The sequence below is a fragment of the Pristiophorus japonicus genome, chromosome 17 (genome assembly GCF_044704955.1).
Source record: "Pristiophorus japonicus isolate sPriJap1 chromosome 17, sPriJap1.hap1, whole genome shotgun sequence".
Lineage (NCBI taxonomy): Eukaryota > Metazoa > Chordata > Chondrichthyes > Pristiophoridae > Pristiophorus > Pristiophorus japonicus.
In genome coordinates this window covers 46,138,062-46,160,754 of record NC_091993.1, presented here as the reverse complement: position 1 = coordinate 46,160,754, position 22,693 = coordinate 46,138,062, and positions in this window count along the sequence as shown.

Sequence of the window (22,693 nt, the reverse complement as noted above, 5' to 3'; positions counted from 1 at the left end):
GTCTTCCTAGCTCCAGAGGTAGAATTCCTGGGGATGAGAGTAGCAGCAGACAGGATCAGCCCTACTGCATCCAAGACGGAAGCGATCCAGAGAGCACCCAGACCCCGTAACACGACGGAGCTGCGTTCGTTCCTGGGGCTCCTGAACTATTTTGGTAACTTTCTTCCCAAATTGAGCACGCTGCTAGAGCCGCTACACATGCTCCTACGCAAAGGTCGCGAATGGGTCTGGGGGGACAGCCAGGAAAGGGCTTTTAATAGAGCACGCAATTTGTTATGTTCCAACAATCTGTTAACGCTATATGACCCATGTAAGAAACTTGTGTTAACGTGCGATGCATCGTCCTATGGTGTCGGGTGTGTGTTGCAGCATGTCAATGCCAAGGGTCAGTTACAGCAGGAGTCTGTCCCAGGCAGAAAGGGGCTACGGGATGGTAGAAAAGGAGGCGCTCGCATGTGTATATGCTGCAAAGAAAATGCACCAGTACCTGTTTGGCAGGAAATTTGAGCTGGAGACAGATCACAAACCCCTAACAAGGCCATAAATGCAAACGCATCGGCCCGCATACAGAGGTGGGCACTCACGTTAGCTGCCTATGACTACACAATTCGGCACAGACCGGGCACCGAAAACTGCGCCGATGCACTCAGCAGGCTCCCACTAGCCACCACTGAGGGGGCTACCGAGCATAGTGCTGAGATGGTCATGGCTGTTGAAGCTTTTGAAAGCGAAGGCTCACCCGTGACAGCCCGTCAGATTAAAGTCTGGACAAATAGAGACCCGCTATTGTCTCTAGTCAAGAAATGTGTCCTGAATGGGGACTGGGCAGCCACGTACAGGGCATGCCCTGAGAAATTTAAACCATTTCACAGGCGCAAGGATGAACTCTCGATTCAGGCCGATTGCCTACTGTGGGGAAACCGCGTAGTCATGCCCCAGATGGGCAGAGAGGTGTTCACCAGAGAACTCCACAATGGGTACCCGGGCATTGTCACGATGAAGGCAATTGCCAGGTCACACGTTTGGTGGCCAGGGATAGACGCAGATCTGGAACTTTGTGTTCGCAGGTGCAACACGTGTGCCCAGCTGGGCCATGCGCCCAGGGAAGCCCCCCTTAGCCCCCGGCCATGGCCCGCCAAGCCTTGGTCACGCATCCATGTGGACTACGCAGGTCCTTTCATGGGGAAAATGTTTTTGGTTGTAGTAGACGCTGTGGAAATGTATTTTTATCTAAGCTGATACCAAACGGTATTTGTGTGCCTTTTGATTAAAATGGAGTCCTGGCCCTTCCAGAACTTTCTGCATTTTAGCAGCCAGCTTATTTTAAACAGCTAAACCTGCTGTTAGATGGCTGATGGTTATCAGACAGCTAGGAGACAAGTCATGCTGAGACAAGTAACCCCCCATGGTGCTCTCCTATTGTCTACACTACAGGAGTTCCATGTCACCCCACCCTTATCTTCTAGCCATTATCTCTTTCCTTTACCTCATCCATTTGAAGCAAACAGGTAAACTGACCAGGAAATTGGATAATCCTGACACAATACAAGACAGGTGATAGCCCATTACCTATGACTCATGGAGTAATGGCCGTTTGGCTTTCTGATAACCCTGACAAAAGGAAATATCTTGACACCATTTCAGGACCAGGATATAGTAATTAACTCTTTATCTGTATTCACTGACTGTGAGACAGAGCAATACACAGGGAGAGGCCAGAACTTGGGTTTTACTGTATAAATATCTTGTGAAGCTGTACCATTGCGGAGGTTTCATTTAGCCCTTGACTGAGTGAAACCTACCCCTTGCGAGCAAGTAAATTAAAAGGGAAACTTCCATCGGAGCTGTAAGTGTCGGAGTCATTCTTTTCTGAGGTCGAGATTTCGACAGTTATTGGAGGTCCCACCGAGATGCATACTCTCTGTTCTGTGAGTAAAACGGATACAGGCATAGTGCCTCTCCAGTGAAAGGCTTCGGTGGCCAAACAAGGTGAGCCTTTGCTCACAAGAGGTTTCTTCACTGTTGAATCGCAGATGTAATCTGTTGTCCACAGCTGAGGTACTGCATCTACAAGACTCGGCATTTAAAAGTTAAAGGTATTTTTTTTATAACCATTTCTTTCTCAGCTCGCCAGCAGAAGAGAACAGGTTCTGGAAAAAATCTCGAGACAGCCCGGGGAAGGTTTCAGTAGGTAAGGAAGCGCTAGTCGATCGAAAAGGGTTCCAGGTTCTTATGTGATAAGATTTTTATTGTTTTTAATTCGGAAGGGGTTCTTATGTGATAAGACTATTAAAAGAAAAGAAAAAAAAAAGAAAGCGCTAATAATCGATCGAAGGTTCTTATGTGATAAGATTTTTATTGTTTTTAATTCGGAAGGGGTTCTTATGTGATAAGACTATTAAAAGAAAAGAAAAAAAAAAGAAAGCGCTAATAATCGATCGAAGGTTCTTATGTGATAAGATTTTTATTGTTTTTAATTCGGAAGGGGTTCTTATGTGATAAGACTATTAAAAAAAAAGAGCGCAATCGATCAAAGAGTTTGGGTACGGAACCTTAAGTTTTATCAGCTGTTATTAGGATAAGTTAAGGACTCGGTCTGTAGTGGCGTACAACGCAGACTGAGAATTTGTTTAGAGGTTATGATTTGTGTACTCACGGGAATATTGTTTGTTGTCCTTGTATTACTGTTGTGTGCAATACCTTTGTGAGTCATTGCCATTGGAGAAACGGGAAGAGTCACTAGGGAAAATTGTGATTCGGGAAAAAAAAAACACAAGGATTGATTAAGAAAAGAAACAGTAACTGATTGATCAACTACGATTGGTTCGTGCCAACATATCTCACACACCCAGACTGAGCCCGAATTAAGAGCCTTTTCAGGCCACGTAACGGCCAGGAGAAGTGGGCGTAGAGAACTCGGTTGGCCGAAAGGATTGTGAGATCAGAAACTGTGGTAAAATCTTAAATCATCCAGAATGGGGGCTGGAGCAAGTAAACCACCACCAAAAGGGACCCCAGCCCATTTTATGCTCCAGAATTGTGGTCAGTCTTCAATTGACCACCTAAGAGAATGGGTAAAATGGACTAAGGGTGAAAACAGGCCATTTCCACCCGATGGTTCATTCAATTTAGAGAGAATAACCTGTCTAGAAGAATGCCTTATAGACAGAGACCCAGGTAGAAGAGGGAAAAAAAAAGTGAATTGGTCAGCGTTTGGAGATTGGAAAAGGGAAGCTGAGGAACGACACGAGAAGAGCCTAAGAGTTAGCAAGCAGTGTACTAGAGGGAGAAAGCAGGGGGATGAACGGGTAGAGCAGGTGAATCGCCCTCGACATAACAAACACCCATCCGTTATGGTTGCTAAAGAGACAAAGGCACACTCACCTAGGGCTCCGGAGGGTTGGGATAAGGATGAGGATGAGGACTGGGATGAGGATTGGACTCCCTACAGCCATCGACCACCGCCGTATGTTCCATCCCCGGGGGGTGCTCCAGGCCAAGGAGGTGATGATCCTCGGGCCGGAGTACAGGGAAACGGGGTAACACCCGCTCCCAACAATACAGGTGAGGCTGCAGGAAATATAAGTCAGTCACAAGGGAATCAATACTGTGACGGCCCTGCAGGGGGCACACGAAGTCATACCCGTGGACCAGAGCCCAGTGCCCTGGAGCCATCATCATCAGTATACCCAGTAAGACTTTTTCCCAGTCCACTCTCGGGGGGGGCTCCGGTCCCTATTTATCGACCATGGTCACCAAGTGAATTAAGAATAATTGTGGAAGGATTGGCAGACCCCAAAACCAATATTGAAAAGGCCATAGACCAGTTAAAAGTAATCATCTTGTGCCACGAACCCAGTATATTAGATGGTCAAATCTTACTGAAAGCATGGTTAAAGGACACAAAATTTGCCGAACTTGAGATAAAATTCAAAGATTTTAAAACCCATCGAGAGGCTCCGGATGCAGATCCCAGCACGAAGCCAGGAGAGGGGTTCTGGGGAAGATGTTGGGAAGCCTTACATTCGGTGTTCCCGAGGAAAACGAATTGGTCCAAAATTATGGAAACTACACAAAGAAAGGAGGAGGATGTTGAGGATTATGTAGAAAGAGTGCGAGAGATCATGAACCAATGTTCAGGCATGAAAATGGAGGAGGTAGAGGCTCCTATGATCAGCGCCGTGGTAAACGGGCTACGGCCCGAACTCAGAGATCCCTTTAAACTAGTTTGTCTCGGATGGCGACAGGAATCGCTATCCAAGGTTGTATCTATGTTAAAGGACATACAAGAGCGAAATAGAGAATCTAAAAGCAAGGTCACCATGTTTGTAGGACAAGCAGCTCCAATGACACCCACCCCGGTGACACCGTCCTACGCCCCACCCCAGGGTAGAGGAAGAGGGCGAGCCAGAGGAGGATATTACAGGGGAAGAGGGAGAGGAGGTGCAGGGCAGGAACAATATTATACCTGTCACAATTGTGGACAGATTGGACACTGGGCTAGAACTTGCCGGGCAAAACAGCAACAACCAAATCATGATTGGACTCAACAGGCAGGTAATAGAGCACACCCTCCCCCTTCAGAACCCAACCAGTATGCGACCCAAGTCCAGGTACATGCTAGACCTCAGACTAATTTCTCTGTGCAAGATCCATTTGGATCACAGAATCAAAAGCAATTCGGCCAACCACCAAATTGCCCGTATAATGATCAATGACGCCCAATCCCAGACCCGAGTGCTGCGAACAAACAGCTTCCTGTCGTTTCGTTAAATGCCATAGGAGAACCTGAAGTAAAAATACGAATACAAGGAAAGGATGTCCCATTCCTAGTGGATACTGGTGCCACCTATTCGGTCCTTTCAAGGGAGGATACGAGGGGAATTCCCACTTCCACTAATCAAACCTCAGTGATTGGACTATCTGGACACGCACAGCAAATGTTTTTCTCCAACCCTATCAATGTACAAATAGAGGATTACGAAGATAGTCATTCATTCCTACTGTCTAAAGAGGTTCCAGTGAATCTGTGTGGACGTGACCTGTTATGTAAAATGAATGCCACGATCCTCTGTTCCCCAGCTGGTCTGGAGGTTCGAGTCCCCATAGATAAATGTGGCGCATATCCACTACTTCAACCCACAACTCCCATATTGTATGCCTGGGAAAATTTGGACCCCACACTAAGCAAAACCCTATCCTATTTGGTTGGTTCATATTGGTGTGTAACAAGGTTAATCACAGACTACCTCAAATCTCAAACCTTGGGCAAGTGGTACGAAACATTACACTGCACAGCATATTGTGACAAAACGGGATCAGACGCTACAGCACAAATCTTTTATCAACCATTCCTGCACCAGAAACATCAATTGATGATCGGAAAAATCTTTATCGGACCCGAAGGGATAGCGGCAGGGGTTGAATTATCCTCCCACAGTCAGAGCTTGTTTAGGGTTAAAGGGAGCGTTCCACACTGCACCCTTGCGGTTGCAGGCACGTATAAACCCCAGGATTTAGGACAGATGGTTAAAAGAATGCAAGGATCCCCAGTACAAGAGGAATGGCACACACGTAATGGAACTTTGGGGCAACATGAAAAGGGGGGAGGCTATTCTGTCAAGTTGAATGGGAAAGTATACTTCGATGCTGTCTTAGAAGAAAGGATGCTCTCAGCCACTAGCTTCCCAGTACGACAAAGCACAGCAGAGCTTCTTGCTAAAGTTCCAGAACAACTATGGTCTACACACGCTAATGAAGTAGGGAGGATGCTTACCGCACAACCCTATAAGGTAGCAATCAATTCAACCGCCCCGCTCCCCAAGAAGCCCCAATACCCCTTGTCCCCAGCCGCAGAACAAGGTATTGAGCCAGTCATTAAGTCCCTGCTGGCCCAGGGAGTAATCGTTCCAACTAGAAGTCCATGTAACACACCGATCTTTCCGGTGCAGAAGCCCAATAGTGACAAATGGAGATTTGTCCAAGACCTACGAGCCGTGAATCATTCGGTATTCCCAACTTATCCAGTGGTACCCAACCCGGCAATTATACTTGCCAGTATTCCGGCATCATCAACGTATTACACAGTAGTTGATCTGTGTTCAGCATTTTTCTCAATACCTATTCACCCAGAGTCTCAATTCCTGTTTGCCTTCACGTATAAAGGACGCCAATATACGTGGACAAGACTCCCGCAGGGATTTACCGAGAGCCCTACCATATTCTCACAGTGCCTAAAGAGGGATCTGGAAGATGTAATTTTACCAGCAGGTTCTACACTTGTGCAGTATGTTGACGACTTATTGCTCGCCTCACCCTCCAAATTGGCCTGCGAAACGGACTCCCTTGTGTTATTAAAAGCTCTGGCCTCGAAAGGACACAAGGTGTCAAAGGCAAAGTTACAATTTGTCTCAGAAAAGGTTCGGTATCTAGGGCACGAATTGGTCAGGGATACGAGACAATTGACACAAGACCGAGTAAAAGCAATCTGCTCTGCCCCACTACCAGTAACCAAGAGAGAAATGAAACACCTCCTCGGCATGACAGGATACTGCCGGCAATGGGTTACGAGTTATTCCGAGATTGTTAGACCACTGTTAGACATGTCCATGCCCGCACTACCAGAGAAGTTGATTTGGAATGAGGTATCCCGGAATGCTTTTCAGAACCTTAAACAGTCCCTCACTTCAGCACCCGCCTTGGGATTACCAGATTACACTAAGCTATTCAACTTATTTGTGCATCACAAGTCGGGTTTTGCACAATCTGTTTTGACTCAGTTACATGGGGACAGGCAGCGACCGGTAGCGTATTTCAGTACCCAACTAGACCCAGTGGCACGCGGACTACCAGGATGTCTTCCTTCGTTGGCAGCAGCTTATTATGCTATGCAACAGGCTCAGACAATAACTCTAAATCATCAGACCATTTTATATATCCCACACTCTGTCGAGATTTTACTTACTAAATGTGCCACCCAACACCTAACCTCCGCAAGAACCACCAAATACGAGGTCGAACTGTTATCAAATCCGAACCTTGTCATCAAAAGATGTACTACCTTAAATCCAGCCACTCTACTCCCCACGGAAGACGACGGCGAACCCCATTCATGTGAAATGGTAACCGAATTAGTGACTAAACCACGTATCAGTCTAACAGATGTACCAATGTGTAACCCTGAGCTAGTGTACTATGTTGACGGATCAGCCTTACGAAATGATAGGGGCCAACCTAGAGCGGCTTATGCAATTGTAACTCAGTTTAATTTTGTCGAAACAGCCTCTCTTCCAGACTCCTTTTCAGCCCAACAAGCCGAATTGTTTGCGTTAACTCGAGCCTGTATTCTGGCTGAAGGACACACAGTTAATATCTACACTGACTCCAGGTATGCTTTTGGGGTATCACATGACTATGGACAAATTTGGAAGATTCGCGGGTACCTGACTTCTTCAGGAACCCCTATCAAAAATGCAGAACAAGTGGAAAATCTCCTGCGAGCCATTCAATGCCCCTTAAAACTTGCCATTATCAAATGCCAAGCACATACAGGCCAGTCGAATGAGGTGGCACTTGGGAATGCCAGAGCTGATAATGCAGCTAAGTCAGCAGCTCTGTCGAAAGGGGGGATGCAGGTGTCATTGTTCCCACTAAGGAAAAATAATTGCTCAGACCCGCCACCCACTATTAATGACGTGCTGGCCTTTCAGACACAGGCCAGTACGGAGGAGGTGGTGACCTGGACGAAGGATCAATGTTATAAAAATCCAGAAGGAATATGGGTTCACCATGACGGCCGCGTGGTGGCCCCTAGATCCTTACTTCCATGGATTGCCCGATGTGTTCATACATTCACACATGCAGGCAAAGGGGGATTGGCAGATTATATTTTGGCAACTTGGTATGCACCAGGTATTTCGGCAATTGCAAAACAAATCTGTGAAAATTGTGTTACCTGTCAGACAATGAATCCGGGTAAGACGGAAAAAGTAGAATCTGCCTCCCACCCAAATCCAGTCGGGCCTTTTGTACATTTACAAATGGATTTTATTGAATTACCTATGTGTATGGGATTCAAGTATGTATTAGTTATTGTAGATGTGTTCTCTAGATGGATTGAAGCCTTTCCATGTAAAAAGGCCGATGCCACTACTGTTGCTAAATGTTTGTTAAAAGAAATTGTACCGCGCTTCGGAATCCCTGCTAAGCTTTCCAGTGATAACGGGTCACATTTCACGGGAACTGTCATAAGAGAAATGTGTAAAGCTTTACAGATTAATCAACGTTTTCATTGCAGTTATCATCCACAATCAGCTGGACTTGTTGAAAGATATAATGGAATGCTTAAAAATAAGCTGGCAAAACTATGCAATGACACTGGACTGAAATGGACAGAACTGCTGCCCTTAGCTTTGATGGTAATGCGATCTGCAACCAACAGAACAACAGGCTTGTCACCACATGAGATAGTTATGGGACGTCCCCAATGACTACCTTTTACAGCACCATTTACTGCAAAACAGATGGACATCCACAAAATGGAGGAAAATATGTTGAATTATTGTATTGCACTAACCAAATGTATTTCCAGCTTTCATTCACAGGTAAAGGAAGCCCAAGTCAAGCCAGCGGAAGGGAAGTGTCATAACCTGGAGCCAGGGGAATTCGTTTACATCAAGATTTTTAAAAGGAAAAGCAGTCTACAGCCAAGATTCGAAGGACCATACCAGGTCCTGCTGGCGACCAATACTGCAATCAAGGTAAAGGAAAGACCAACATGGATCCACGCATCCCATTGCAAACGGGCACCCGACCAGGAGGAAGGGACGAAGGAATCAGAGGAACAGAAAAAGGAAGACTGAATAAAGAACTGTATGGACTATGGGGACTGATGGTGCTGGGCTTGACAGGGTTTTACTTCGCATTATTGATTACACCAGGGGTACAGACCCACCACCGAAGGGAATTGCACGTAAACGTATTTATGGCACTGAGTCATAGGTATGCTCAAGAAAGAAACTTGTCGAGTTGCTGGATATGTTCCCATGTACCTGTCCACTCCAGGGGGGGTATTCCCCTGAGATCTGTCCCCTTTAACGAATCAGAAATGGTAGAATGGTTGACAGTGCAAAACAGGACAAAACTAACTAAGGGGCCAGAAACGAAGGAGCAAACAGAATGGAGGTCGGCAGGGTATAAACTTACAGCCTTCCAGGGATGGTACCAGCCCAATTATGATAATAACCATCAGCCTCCCTTCCTAAGCATTACTCCCAGAATAAGAAATCCTGAGGGTATAATATGCCTAGTGAGTAATGAGACAAAAGGACCAGAAATGGGACGCAGCAAGTGTTCCCAAATGATTAAATGGCAAGCCACAACTAATCCGACTGAGAGAAAGATAGCAACCGTTGGCTGGACAACGGTCCATAACAAAGCCCCAGGTGAAGGGTGGGAAGGTGAGACCACTCGAGTAGGGACAGTGCGAAAGGACCAGGAGCTGACCTACTTTATTTGTGGCCATAAAGCCTACCCATGGTTACCAGCCAACTGGACAGGGTCCTGTTACTTAGGATATGTGGTACCCCTTATCAGATCAGTAAGGACTCTAAGGGAGGCCTATGGAAGCCACAGATTTAAACGGGATTTGACGTGGCTAAACGGAATATTCAAGGTAATGGTGCCACCCTATGGAATAGCATCGACCGAATGGCAGTTACGGGAACTGGCTAACTTAGTAGAATCAGTAGCCAACGCAACTTCCCAAGCCTTTGAAGGGATAAATGACGAAATGGTAGCTATTCGAACAGTGGCTCTCCAAAATCGTATGGCCTTAGATTATCTCCTAGCCAAGGAGGGAGGGACATGCGCATTAATAGGTGAAGAATGCTGTACATATATCCCAGATAAATCAGAAGATATCGGCAGTCTAGCTGAAAACATCAGGAAAAAGGTAATAGAGTATAAACAGACAGTTGGCCAGGACGGTATCACCTTGTGGGGTTGGGCATCAGGATGGTTGGGAGCCCTGGGGAAATCTGTGGTACAGGGTTTGATCATATTCCTGCTGATAGTCTTCGCCCTGTATCTATTATTTGTCGTCATTAAGTGTTGCTGTGCCAGGGTTGGAGAAACTATGTTACCTACCGAGACCACGGCTAGAGTTATGGTAGCAACAACTGCTGAAGGCTCTTGTGTAGAAATGGAAATGGAGAGACTGTACAAGATCAGAATGGATTGAGTTGTCCTTGTGAAGGACAAAATGGGGGAATGTGGAAATGTATTTTTATCTAAGCTGATACCAAATGGTATTTGTGTGCCTTTTGATTAAAATGGAGTCCTGGCCCTTCCAGAACTTTCTGCATTTTAGCAGCCAGCTTATTTTAAACAGCTAAACCTGCTGTTAGATGGCTGATGGTTATCAGACAGCTAGGAGACAAGTCATGCTGAGACAAGTAACCCCCCATGGTGCTCTCCTATTGTCTACACTACAGGAGTTCCATGTCACCCCACCCTTATCTTCTAGCCATTATCTCTTTCCTTTACCTCATCCATTTGAAGCAAACAGGTAAACTGACCAGGAAATTGGATAATCCTGACACAATACAAGACAGGTGATAGCCCATTACCTATGACTCATGGAGTAATGGCCGTTTGGCTTTCTGATAACCCTGACAAAAGGAAATATCTTGACACCATTTCAGGACCAGGATATAGTAATTAACTCTTTATCTGTATTCACTGACTGTGAGACAGAGCAATACACAGGGAGAGGCCAGAACTTGGGTTTTACTGTATAAATATCTTGTGAAGCTGTACCATTGCGGAGGTTTCATTTAGCCCTTGACTGAGTGAAACCTACCCCTTGCGAGCAAGTAAATTAAAAGGGAAACTTCCATCGGAGCTGTAAGTGTCGGAGTCATTCTTTTCTGAGGTCGAGATTTCGACAACGCCTACTCCAAATGGATCGAGTGTGACATTTTAAATTCAAGCACATCCTCTGCCACGGTAGAAAGTCTACGGGCAATGTTCGCCGCCCACGGTCTACCGGATATCTTGGTCAGCGACAATGGCCCGTGCTTCACAAGCACTGAATTCCAGGACTTCATGGCAGGCAATGGAATTAACCATGTTAGAACGGCACCGTTCAAGCCGGCCTCAAACGGCAAGGCAGAATGAGCAGTGCAGATAATCAAACAGGGGATGCTCAGATTCCAAGGGGGTTCCCTACAAACCCGCTTATCACGCTTCCTGTTGGCCTATAGATCCCGACCACACTCGCTCACAGGGGTTCCACCCGCAGAGCTACTAATGAAAAGGATGCTCAAAACCCGATTATCCCTTATACACCCCACCATGAAAGAAATTGTCGAGAGCAGGCGCCAGTCACACTATCACTACCATGACAGGAATGCGAGAGCGCGATGTATTGATGTAAATGATTCTGTTTTTGTCCTCAACTACGCTGCAGGGCCCAAATGGCTCGCAGGCACTGTGATTGCCAAAGAGGGAAATAGGATTCTGGTCGTTAAACTTACCAATGGACAAATCTGCCGCAAACATGTGGATCAAACAAAAAGGAGGTTCAGCAACCCCATAGAAGAAGCAGAGGAAGAACACGATATCGAGTTCACTCCACCACAGGTGACCGAACACTGGAACCAAAGGGAGGAGAGCCCAGTCACTGTGGGCAGTCTGGACAGGCCTGAGGCACTGCAAACAGCAGACACTCAGGCCAGCACCCAACAACCGGAGCCCCAACTCAGGCGCTCTACAAGGGAGCGTAAACCACCAGAGAGACTCAACCTGTGATCCCAATAAGACTTCGGGGGGGGAGGTGATGTCATGTATTCAACCAGCATTGTAACCCATGTATAAACTGACCTAAGTTGTACACCGTGAGAACACTGACCACTAGGTGGAAGACACTCCTAACCTGGACCTTCAGGTATAAAAGGGGAAGCTCCACCCACCTTCATCACTTGAGTGCTAAGGAATAAAGGACAGGTCACAGACTGACCTTCTCTCAAGCATGGGCCTCGTGTGCATTTATACTGTGTAGTAAGAACGTATCATTTCCTGTGAGGTTTTTGTGCCTTAAAGGAAAGTATGTTTGTTGTAAGGTATTTATTAATTCTTTAAATGCTAGCCATTGCTTGTCTTCCATTATACTTTTTAATGTAGTTTCCCAATCTACCTTAGCTAAGTCGCCCCTCTACCTATGTAGTTTGCTTTGCTCTAATTTAAGACGCTAGTTTTGGATTTAACTAAATTACTTTCAAACTCAATATAAAATTCTATGATGTTATGGTCTTCCCTAAGGGCCCCTTTACTACAAGGTTATTAACTAACCTTTTCACATTGCACAATACTAGATCTAAAATAGCCTGCTCCCCAGTTGGTTCCTTAACATACTGATCAAGAAAACCACATTGTATACAATCCATGAATTCAACCTCTGCACTATTGCTGCAAATTTGGTTTGCCCAGTCTATATGTAGATTCAAGTCCCCCATGATTACTGTATTACCCTTGAGAAGAGGGTTGGGGCGATGACGCAGCCCTGTTTGACCCCGGTCCAGACGTGGATTGGTTTTGTGATGGATCCATTGGTAAGGATCACAGCCTGCATGTTGTCGTGGAGCAGGCAAAGGATGGTGACGAACTTTTGGGGTTGACAGTGTCAAAGGCCTTTGTAAGGTCGAAGAAGGCCATATGTAAGGGCTGGCGCTGCTCCCTGCATTTTTCCTGTAGCTGTCGCGCTGCAAAAATCATGTCCATTGTGCCCCGGAGGGGACAAAATCCACACTGTGACTCCGGGAGGAGCTCCTCGGCCACAGGGAGAGGACGGTTGAGGAGGATTCCAGCGACAACTTTCCCAGTGGCTGATAGCAGGGAGATTCCCCTGTAGATGTCGCAGTCGGACTTGTCCCCTTTTTTAAAGATGGTCACGATCACTGCATCTCTGAGAACCCCCGGTATGCTCTCCTCCCTCCAGATGAGAGAGATGAGGTCATGTATTCGCGCCAGTAGTGCCTCTCCGCCATACTTCAGTGCCTCAGCAGGGATTCCATCTGCTCCCGTAGCCTTGTTGTTCTTCCTTGCTGCCATGCTCCACCTCACAGTCAACAAGCTCCTCGCTGGAGTGGAACTAAACTACAGAACCAGTGGGAACCTGTTCAACCTTCGCCATCTCCACGCCAGGTCCAAGACCACCCCAACCTCTATCGTCGAGCTACAGTACGCGGACAACGTCTGCGTCTGCGCACATACAGAGGCTGAACTCCAAGACATAGTCGACGTATTTACTGAGGCGTACGAAAGCATAGGCCTTACGCTAAACATCCGTAAGACAAAGGTCCTCCACCAGCCTGTCCTTGCCGCACAGCACTGCCCCCCCAGTCATCAAGATCCACGGCGCGGCTCTGGACAACGTGGATCATTTCCCATACCTCGGGAGCCTCTTATCAACAAGAGCAGACATTGATGACGAGATTCAACACCGCCTCCAGTGCGTCAGTGCAGCCTTCGGCCGCCTGAGGAAGAGAGTGTTTGAAGACCAGGCCCTCAAAACTGCCACCAAGTTCATGGTCTACAGGGCTGTAGTAATACCCGCCCTCCTCTATGGCTCAGAGGCATGGACCATGTACAGTAGACACCTCAAGTCGCTGGAGAAATATTAGCGTCCTCGAACAGGCTAACACCCCCAGCATTGAAGCACTGACCACACTTGATCAGCTCCGCTGAGCAGGCCACATTGTTCGCATGCCAGACACGAGACTCCCAAAGCAAGTGCTCTACTCTGAACTCCTTCACGGCAAACGAGTCAAAGATGGGCAGAGGAAATGCTACAAGGACACCCTCAAAGCCTCCCTGATAAAGAGCAACATCCCCACCGACACCTGGGAGTCCCTGGCCAAAGACTGCCCTAAGTCGAGGAAGTGCATCCGAGAGGGCACTGAGCACCTCGAGTCTCATCGCCGAGAGCATGCAGAAATCAAGCGCAGACAGCGGAAGGAGCGTGCGGTAAATCAATCCCACTCACCCTTTCCCTCAACGACTGTCTATCCCACCTGTGACAGGGACTGTGGTTCTCGTATTGGACTGTTCAGCCACCTAAGGACTCATTTTAAGAGTGGAAGCAAGTCTTCCTCGATTCCGAGGGACTGCCTATGATGATGATGATTCCCCTTGTTACATGCACCTCTAATTCCCTGATTTATACTCTGCCCTACATTACCATGCTGTTTCGGGGCCTATAAACAACTCCCATCAATGTTTTCTCCCCTTGTTTCTTAACTCCACCCAAACTGATTCTGCTTCTTGATTTTGCGAGCTAAGATCCTTTCTCTCTACTGTCTTTGTCCCATCCTTGAGCACAGGAAGCATCGTCCACTGAAGATAGTGCTTTGACATCTTCCCAGTTTCACCGAATCTTCCTCACCCAACCTCTGCCAAGCAGCGTGGCCCGTCGCCTGGTACAACCCACAGTGGCAATTCATGTATCTCTCCATCATAGGATACTTTTACGTTCGCACTGCCGATAACTGGGATCAGTTCCTTGGTGTAAGTGCGCAGCTTTATCTGAATCGGGTTCAGCTTGGTTCTTTGTTCTTTGTTGCCCCACAGCCTCTCAAATGCCTTCTGGCTTATAAGTGACTGACTCGCCCCCGTGTCCAACTCCATGGAAACAGGAATGCTATTTATCTTGACTTTCATCATCATGGGGGGACTTTTGGTAGTGAAGGCGTGCACCCTGTGCACTGCTTCCTCGGGCTGGGTCGCCTCTCTAGCTTGTACTTTATGATCCTTGCTGGATCGGAAACCTCCTGCCGACTCCTCTGCCACGTTTTGAGTCGCAGTTCTTCTGCACATTCGCTGTGGGTGGCCCTTTTGGCCGCAGCCTTTGCATACATAGCGTCTGAAGCGACACAGACGGGCCCGATGGTTACCCCCACAATGCCAGCATGTTAAACAATTCACATTTACATCCTTGGTGGACTCTGAGCCGGACTAATTCTTTGATCAACAGTTATTTTCTGCACAGTACTTGCCAGTGAGTTTTGATTCTGGGAAAATCCCAACGTTGAGGTCGTGAACGCCTGGCTTAAGGTGATGGTCCGCTTCACGTCCCGTCCCGTCGCGAAAACGTCCCGCAACACATTGTTGAGGAATTTGCCAAATTTGCACGGTTCCGCGAGCCTTCGTAGGTCTGCGACATATTCCGCTAAATCCTGGCCCTCGGTGCCGCGGTGTGTGTAGAAGCGATACCTGGCCAGCGAATCCCGAGTAAAGGCTTCACCCTCTGTAAACTTTTCTAAACTATCAACAGCAGCCATCTCTGCGTGTAAGTCCATGATCTGTACTTGTCGCCAGTTAATATGTCTCTACTTATCTGTAGAATAACTCCACGAGACCTAGTGCTGTGCTTCAACTGCTGTGACCTTAGTCTCTTTATTATAACTGCAGAGTGTCTTCACCGCGTGGTGACCAGCCTTTTATATAGCTCCTGCCTGGGCCTCCCACAGTTGCACCCTCTAGTGGTACCAGCATAATATATACACAGAGTCTACATATATGGACCACGACAACTGGATTCTCCCCTTCCCACTCCAAGTTTTTCTCCAGCCCCGAGGAGACATCCTTAACCCTGGCACCGGGCAGGCAACACAACCTTTGAAACTCCCGGTCGCGGCTGCAGAGAACAGTATCTGTCTCCCTGACTATACTGTCCCTTACCACAACTACATTCCCTTTCATTCTCCCCACTGGAATGGCCTCCTGCACCATGGTGCCATGATCAGCCTGCTCATCCATCCTGCAGGCTTTCCCCTCATCCACACAAGCAGCAAGAACCTCATACCTGTTGGATAAGGGCAAAGGCTGAGGCTCCTCCAGCACTGCACCTGGGGTCCCCTTACCTGCCTGAGCTGCAGTCATACCCTCCTGTCCCTGACCACTAACCAGACCAGTACCACTACCTAACCTAAGGGGTGTGAAGCCTCCTGGATCAAAGTGTCCAGGTAACTCTCCCCCATCCGGTGCATCACAACGTCTGCAGCTTGTACGCCAGCTCAACAACTCTGAGCCCAAGTTCATCGAGTTGCCACTCACCACCTGCCCTGCCGTCTCTAACCTTGTTTTATCTATTAATTCAATAAAAGCTTTTATTCAATCGATATTTTAGTTTTATTGTTTAATTATTTTATCTGTTCTAAGTTGTTAATTTAATAAGTACCAGCAAGCTACTGTTTCTCAACTCTTAATTTAACCCGCTTCCCTAACTTACAGCTCAATTTTGGCCAGGAGTTGCTCCGTTTTTTTTTGGAGTAACTTGGTTTTTCTGGCGTAACTTAAAAATCCCCATTTTCCACAATCGATTTGCCCCAGTGGTAAGTGAGTTAATTACAATTTTTTTTACTTTCGTTTTTTTTCTCTCAAAAGGGGGCGTTACCAGCCACCTACGCCAGTTCTGGCCATTTAGGCGACTTTGGCCAGTTAATAGTTACTCCAAATCTACTGAGGCCAGCGTATGTGGCCACTTCAGAAAACCCTCGCGGAGAGTTAAAGAAATCGCGGCAGGTAGGTACATCGGAAGCCATTTGGCCTGGGATAGGGACGGGAAGTGGAGCAGACCTGCCTGCACCTAAAGCACCAAACCTTACAAACCACCAAACCTTGCAAACAAAAAGTAATAAGAATTCAATTAGAAATAAAAAATTGAAGTAAGTCCTCCCTTCATCTTCAAACTCGGCCCAGGAAGGCAGTGGGTCAGCCGGTGCGGGAGGCCACTCAGCCTGGTCTAGGAGCCGGCGGGCAGGAGAACTGATAGAAATGATCCAGGCTGGAGCTGCTGAAGGATTAAAAGCCCATCTGTCCCAAAGGTTTTAAACGAGGAATGTACGAAAGTTCAGACTTCCAGTGTGACAGCGTGCCTTTGTTTTTTTCTGGAAGCTATGAAAGGGCTGACTACTGCAGTGATCCTGCCCATCTGTGTGTGTATGTGTGAGAGTGAAGTGCTCACAGCTGAACTGCTTTCCCTGTGTGCGCGACATTTAGTGCAGTGTTACACTTGCGGGAAAATGCATCATCTAGATAGGAGCACTATCAGTTCTCCTGCCCGCCCGCCCCTAGCCCTGGCTGAGTGGCCTCCCGGTGCGATCGATCTCTGAGAAGTGCTTCCAGTGGGCTGCTTCAGGTCCACAGAGCGGCTGCAGCAAGGCACGGAGAGGCTGGGGGTGAGGAGCTACTGCACATACGCGGACACTCCACCGCGCATGTGCAGACGTCCCGGCACTGTTTTCGGCGCCGGACGCTGGCTCCACCCCCGACTCGACTGGCCACGCTGCGCGACCACAGGGAAGAAGCCGGACAGTGGCCAAAGTGGGAAGGAAATTTTTCGGCGCACTTCTGAACAGAGAAAAGTGGCACATCTCCGGTAAGTGCGCCGAAAAACGGGCTGGGCCAAAATTGAGCCCTTAGAAAGCAAAGTAAAGCTATAATACTCACCAACCAATCACCTACCTGCTCTCCTGTGACGTCACTGTGTTTTTCCACGGTGCTCCTTTTAAACGGCCCGCTCTGGCTCTGCCTCCTGTGGCTCAGAGGCTGGAAGCAAAGGGTAATGGTCGATCGGTGTTTCTGTGACTGGAAGGCTGTTTCCAGTGGGGTTCCGCAGGGCTCGGTACTAGGCCTCTTACTTTTTGTAGTATTTATCAATGATTTAGACTTGATTTAGACTTGAATGTACGATTAAGAAGTTTGCAGATGATACTAAAATCGGCTTTGTGGTTGATAATGAAGAATAAAGCTGTAAGCTGCACTGGAATGGAATTCAATCTGGAGAAGTGTGAGGTAATGCATTTAGGGAGGGCTAACAAGGAAAGGGAATACACATTAAATGGTCGGATACTGAGAAGTGCAGAGGATCAGAGGGACCTTGGAGTGCAGGTCCATAGATCCCTGAAGAATGCAGGCAAGGTAATTAAGAAGGAATACGGAATACTTGCCTTTATTAGCCGAGGCATAGAATACAAGAGCAGGAGGGGTTATGCTTGAACTGTATAAAACACTAGTTAGATCACAGCTGCATGCAGTTCTGGTCACCACATTACAGGAAAGATGTGATTGCACTGGAGAGGCTACAGAGGAGATTTACAAGGATGTTGCCTGGACTGGAGAATTTTAGCTATGACGAGAGATTGGACAGACTGGGGTTGTTTTATTTGGAACTGAGGAGGCTGAGGGGAGACCTCATTGAGTTGCATAAAATTATGAGGTGCCTGGATAGACTGGATAGTAAGCGTCTATTTATCTTAGCAGAGGGGTCAACAACCAAGGGGCATAGATTTAAAGTAATTGGAGGAGGTTTAGAGGGAATTTGAGGGGAAATTTTTTCATTCAGAGGGTGGGTCGGGGTCTGGAACTCATTGCCTGAAAGGGCGGTAGAGGCAGAAACCCTCACCACATGTAAAAAGTACTTCGATGTGCACTTGAAGTGCCATAACCTACAGGGCTACGGATCAAGAGCTGGAAAGTGGGATTAGGTTGGATAGCTCTTTGTCGGCCGGCGCGGACACGATGGGCCGAAATAGCCTCCTTCCGTGCTGTAAATTTCTATGATTCTTTCTATTCTATGAGGAGAAATTTCTTCACTCAGAGGGTGTTGAATCTTTGGAAGATTGGATAGAGGCTATAGTTAAGAAGTTTGCAGATGATACTAAAATCGGCTGTGTGGTTGATAATGAAGAAGAAAGCTGCGGACTGCAGGAAGATATCAATGAACTCATCAGGTGGGCAGAGCAGTGGCAAATGGAATTCAATCTGGAGAAGTGTGAGGGAATGCATTTGGGGAGGGCTAACAAGGCAAGGGAATACACATTAAATAGTAGGACACTGAGAAGTGTAGAGGAACAAAGGGACCAGGGACCTTGCAGTGCATGTCCACAGATCCCTTAAGTTAGCAGGCCAGGTAGATAAGGTGGTTAAGAAAGCACCCAGAATACTTGCCTTTATTAGCTGAGGCATAGAATACAAGAGCAGTGAGGTTATGCTTGAACTGAATAAAACACGAGTTGGTCGCCACATTACAGGAAAGATGTGATTGCACTAGAGAGGGTACAGAGGAGATCTACAAGGATGGTGCCTGGACTGGAGAATTTTAGCTATGACGAGAGATTGGACAGACTGGGGTTGTTTTATTTGGAACTGAGGAGGCTGAGGGGAGACCTCATTGAGTTGCATAAAATTATGAGGTGCCTGGATAGACTGGATAGTAAGCGTCTATTTATCTTAGCAGAGGGGTCAACAACCAAGGGGCATAGATTTAAAGTAATTGGAGGAGGTTTAGAGGGAATTTGAGGGGAAATTTTTTCATTCAGAGGGTGGGTCGGGGTCTGGAACTCATTGCCTGAAAGGGCGGTAGAGGCAGAAACCCTCACCACATGTAAAAAGTACTTCGATGTGCACTTGAAGTGCCATAACCTACAGGGCTACGGATCAAGAGCTGGAAAGTGGGATTAGGTTGGATAGCTCTTTGTCGGCCGGCGCGGACACGATGGGCCGAAATAGCCTCCTTCCGTGCTGTAAATTTCTATGATTCTTTCTATTCTATGAGGAGAAATTTCTTCACTCAGAGGGTGTTGAATCTTTGGAAGATTGGATAGAGGCTATAGTTAAGAAGTTTGCAGATGATACTAAAATCGGCTGTGTGGTTGATAATGAAGAAGAAAGCTGCGGACTGCAGGAAGATATCAATGAACTCATCAGGTGGGCAGAGCAGTGGCAAATGGAATTCAATCTGGAGAAGTGTGAGGGAATGCATTTGGGGAGGGCTAACAAGGCAAGGGAATACACATTAAATAGTAGGACACTGAGAAGTGTAGAGGAACAAAGGGACCAGGGACCTTGCAGTGCATGTCCACAGATCCCTTAAGTTAGCAGGCCAGGTAGATAAGGTGGTTAAGAAAGCACCCAGAATACTTGCCTTTATTAGCTGAGGCATAGAATACAAGAGCAGTGAGGTTATGCTTGAACTGAATAAAACACGAGTTGGTCGCCACATTACAGGAAAGATGTGATTGCACTAGAGAGGGTACAGAGGAGATCTACAAGGATGGTGCCTGGACTGGAGAATTTTAGCTATGAGGAAAGATTGGATAGGCTGGGTTTCTTTGGAACAGAGGTGGCTGAGGGAAGACCTTATTGAGGTGTATAAAATTATGAGGGGCCTGGATAGAGTGGATAGGAAGGACCAATTTTCCTTAGCAAAGGGGTCAACAACCGGGCCATAGATTTAAGGTTTAGAGGAGATTTGAGGGGCAATGTCTTCACACAGAGGGTGGTGGAGGTCTGTAACTCACTGCATGAAAGGGTGGCAGAGGAAGAAACCCTCACCACATTTAAAAAGTACTTGGATGTGCACCTGAAGTGCCGTAACTCACAGGGCTATGGACCAAGAGCTGGAAAGTGGGATTAGGCTGGATAGCTCTTTGTCGAAGAGTGTGGACACAATAGGCCAAAATGGCCTCCTTCCATTTCTATGATTCTATGATGAATTCTCTACCCCAGAGGGCTGTGGATGCTCCGTCGTTGCGTATATTCAAGACAGAGATTACATAGAAAATAGGTGCAGGAGTAGGCCATTCGGCCCTTTGAGCCTGCGCCACCATTAATACGATCATGGCTGATCATTCCCTCAGTACGCCTTTCCTGCTTTCTCTCCATACCCCTTGATCCCTTTAGCCGTAAGGGCCATATCTAACTCCCTCTTGAATATATCCAATGAACTGACATCAATAACTCTCTGCGGTAAAGAATTCCACTGGTTAACAACTCTCTGAGTGAAGAAGTTTCTCCTCATCTCAGTCTTAAATGGCCTATCCCTTATCCTAAGACTGTGTCCCCTGGCTCTGGACTTCCCCAACATCGGGAACACTCTTCCCGCATCTAACCTGTCAGAATCTTATATATTTCTATGAGATCTCCTCTAATCCTTCTAAACTCCAGTGTATAAAGACCCAGTTGATCCAGTCTCTCCTCATATGTCAGTCCAGCCATCCCGGGAATCAATCTGGTGAACCTTCACTGCACTCCCTCAATAGCAAGAACGTCCTTCTCCAGATTAGGAGACCAAAACTGAACACAATAGTCCAGGTGAGGTCTCACCAAGCCCCTGTACAACTGCAATAAGACCTCCCTGCTCCTATACTCAAAACCCCTTGCTATGAAGGCCAACATACCATTTGCCTTCTTCACCGCCTGCTGTACCTGCATGCCAACTTTCAATGACTGATGTACCATGACACCCAGGTCTCGTTGCACCTCCCCTTTTCCTAATCTGCCGCCATTCAGATAATATTCTGCCTTCCTGTTTTTGCCCCCAAAGTGGATAATCTCACATTTATTCACATTATACTGCAGCTGCCATGCACCTAACCTGTCTAAGTCACCCTGCAGCCTCTTAGCATCCTTCTCACACCGCCACCCAGTTTAGAGTCATCTGCAAACTTGGAGATATTACACTCAATTCCTTCATCCAAATCATTAATATATATTGTAAAGAGCTGGGGTCCCAGCACTGAGCACTGCGGCACCCCACTAGTCACTGCCTGCCATTCTGAAAAGGACCCATTTATCCCGACTCTGCTTCCTGTCTGCCAACCAGTTCTCTATCCACGTCAGTGCATTACCCCCAATACCACGTGCTTTGATTTTGCACACTAATCTCTTGTGTGGGACCTTGTCAAAAGGCTTCTGCAAGTCCAAATACACCACATCCACTGGTTCTCCCTTGTCCACTCTGCTAGTTACATCCTCAAAAAATTCCAGAAGGTTTGTCAAGCATGATTTCCCTTTCATAAATCCATGCTGACTTGGACTGATCCTGTCACTGTTTTCCAAATGCGTTGCTATTTCAGCTTTAATAATTGATTCTAACATTTTCCCCACTGCTGATGTCAGGCTAACTGGTCTATAATTACCCATTTTCTCTCTCCCTCCTTTTTTAAAAAGTGGTGTTACATTAGCTACCCTCCAATCCCTAAGAACTGATCCAGAGTTGATAGACTGTTGGAAAATGATCACCAATGCATCCATTATTTTTATGGCCACTTCCTTAAGTACTCTGGGATGCAGACTATCAGGCTCCAGGGATTTATCAGCTTTCAATCCCATTAATTTCCCTAACACAATTTCCCGCCTAATAAGGATATCCTTCAGTTCCTCCTTCTCACTAGACCTACGGTCTCCTAGTATTTCCGGAAGGTTATTTGTGTTTTCCTTCGTGAAGACAGAACCAAAGTATTTGTTCAACTGGTCTGCCATTTCTTTGTACCCCATTATAAATTCACCTGAATCTGACTGCAAGGGACCTACGTTTGTCTTCACTAATCTTTTTCTCTTCACATATCTATAGAAGCTTTTACAGTCAGTTTTTATGTTCCCGGCAAGCTACTTCTCGTACTCTATTTCCCCCCTCTTAATTAAACCCTTAGTCCTCCTCTGCTGAATTATAAATTTCTCCCAGTCCTCAGGTTTGCTGCTTTTTCTGGCCAATTTATATGCCTCATCCTTTAACACTATCCTTAATTTCCCTTCTTAGCCACGGTTGAGCCACCTTCCCCGTTTTATTTTTACTTGACAGGGATGTACAATTGTTGAAGTTCATCCATGTGATCTTTAAATGTTTGCCATT